Genomic DNA, 3,007 nt, shown 5'->3' with positions numbered 1-3,007 from the left:
ACCTTTACCTCGTCCAGACATAGCGAATAAATTTATTTAATTAATATTTTTTTTTGTAAATATAATCACACAGATGTGTACGTTACGGGGATTGTAACATAAATGTTTAAAATGTTATTTGGGTATTTTAATTTATAATATTTATAAAATATAAAACTTTAAAAATAAACCAATCACCTTATAGTATTATTTTCAGCCAATCAGAGAGTAGTATTCATTTTTATTGTTATATCCATCTTCGCGTATATAATACGCTAGTTGTATACACGACACGCTCATACATATACTGACTGGTGTTCTGTAACTATCTGTGTATATTAATTGTTTGTAACAATGCCACCAAAAACAAGTGGAAAAGCAGCAAAAAAAGCTGGCAAAGCTCAAAAAAATATATCAAAGAGTGATAAGAAAAAGAAGAGGAAGCGCAAGGAATCATATGCAATTTACATTTACAAAGTATTAAAACAAGTGCATCCTGATACTGGTATCTCTAGTAAAGCTATGAGTATCATGAACAGTTTTGTTAATGATATTTTTGAACGTATTGCTGCTGAAGCATCACGTTTAGCACATTATAATAAACGTTCAACAATCACAAGTCGGGAAATTCAAACCGCAGTTCGATTATTATTACCTGGTGAATTGGCAAAGCACGCTGTTAGTGAAGGTACTAAAGCTGTTACAAAATATACAAGTTCAAAATAAATAAATCGAAAATATTATTTAATTGATAACATAAAAATACATCAACATATAAAAACGGCTCTCTTTTTAAGAGAGCCATCAAATTTTTTAAATAAGAGTAAATTATTTTTATATATACAAAAAAATTAAATAAACAATTATTAATATCATATTTAATATAAAATTTTATATATTAATAGCTTGAATATATCTATTATTAGTATATCAATATTATTAATTTTAAATATAATAAAGGATATCGCGGAATATATATCGTAAATCAGTGTAATGCAAATGCATTACATTACCTTTATTATTTTCATTTTACATTTACTACTTGTTTATGTACGCTTATAATTATTAGAAAAATATTTTTAATAATTTTAAAAAATAAATGAAATAATAAAAATTTAATAATAAATTATTTATTGAAAGTATAAAAAATGGTATAGCAAAATCTTTATTTTCTTTGATTAAGGCGAAATGTTTTATTAGTTATAAATTCGATAATCTCCTATCGATACTTGTTACTCTTAACTTGTATATATAAAAAATATAATAGTATATTAATTTATAATAAAATTTTTTCAAAAATTCAATAAGTTATTGTAAAATAAAATAGATAATATACAAATTATAATTTATTATTGCAGATATATTACAATAAAAAAAAAAAATAAAAATATTTGGTAATGTATGTTATAAACAAAATAATTTGTTGTAAACAAATTATATAATATGTTATATTTATTAACAAATTTATTTACTCTTATATAAATAAAATTAGTGGCTTCCCAAAAAGGAAAGCCTGTTTAAATTTATCGGATGTATTAAATATTCTTTAATAAATTTACTAAATATTTTAAGTAAATTATTATATTTTCTTAACCTCCAAAACCATACAAAGTACGACCTTGTCGTTTTAATGCATATACAACATCCATAGCTGTAACTGTTTTACGTTTTGCGTGTTCAGTATATGTAACAGCATCCCGAATAACATTTTCAAGGAATACTTTAAGTACACCACGTGTTTCTTCATAAATTAAACCAGAGATACGTTTTACTCCACCTCGTCGTGCTAAACGACGAATTGCAGGTTTTGTAATACCTTGGATATTATCACGCAAAACTTTTCTATGACGTTTTGCACCCCCTTTTCCAAGACCCTTTCCACCTTTTCCTCTGCCAGTCATTTTAATAAAAAATTATTTACAATATTTTAACGAACGGATAACACGTGTGTTAACCTCACAAGTATTGTAATGTATGTGAGCGCCGGTACAATTGTGCCTTTTTATATAAAGCATTAAAGATTTTTTAAGCCACGCCTATACAATTTGATTAGTCCATACTCTGATAGCTATCCAATAGGATATGACAACAAAAATTTTGAAATTTCATATAAATATAAATACAACACATTTATTTCGCATTTAAACATTTGACTTTGTAGTATCAAATTGTCGAATATAATTTTTAAAATTGTGTGTTTTTTTGTAAAAACATTATTATTTGAAAATGGCTAGAACCAAGCAAACTGCACGTAAATCAACTGGTGGTAAAGCACCAAGAAAACAATTAGCAACGAAAGCTGCACGTAAAAGTGCACCAGCAACTGGTGGAGTAAAAAAACCACACAGATATCGTCCTGGTACAGTAGCTTTACGAGAAATTCGTCGTTATCAAAAAAGTACTGAATTGTTAATTCGTAAATTACCATTCCAACGTTTAGTACGTGAAATTGCACAAGATTTTAAAACCGATTTACGTTTTCAAAGTTCAGCTGTTATGGCATTACAAGAAGCTAGTGAAGCCTATTTAGTAGGTTTATTTGAAGATACCAATTTATGCGCAATTCATGCAAAGCGTGTTACAATTATGCCTAAGGATATACAATTGGCAAGACGTATTCGTGGAGAACGTGCATAAGCGTTTTAAATGACAATTTAAAAAAAAAAAAACAAATAAGAAATATTTTCGGTCCTATATATAGGACCAACATATATTATTAAATAAGAGTATATTATTTTTATTAAAAAATATATATATATATATATATATATATATATATATATATATATATATATATATATATATATATATAAATATAAATTATTGAAATAAAATTAAACATTATTAAAATTTTGTTATAATTATAAGCGATTGCTATTTCTAAAAATAAATAAATTTCATAAAATTTATATTATTTTATATTCATTTGAAATATTAAAAAAACTTCTCGCTTTAAAGTAACCATGATATGAGTTATAAATGCAATAAAATTTTATACAAAAAATAATATTTATTTGTTGATGAATAA

This window comes from Chrysoperla carnea, assembly GCF_905475395.1.
Source record: "Chrysoperla carnea chromosome X unlocalized genomic scaffold, inChrCarn1.1 SUPER_X_unloc_9, whole genome shotgun sequence".
NCBI lineage: Eukaryota > Metazoa > Arthropoda > Insecta > Neuroptera > Chrysopidae > Chrysoperla > Chrysoperla carnea.
This window is presented reverse-complemented; position numbering follows the sequence as displayed.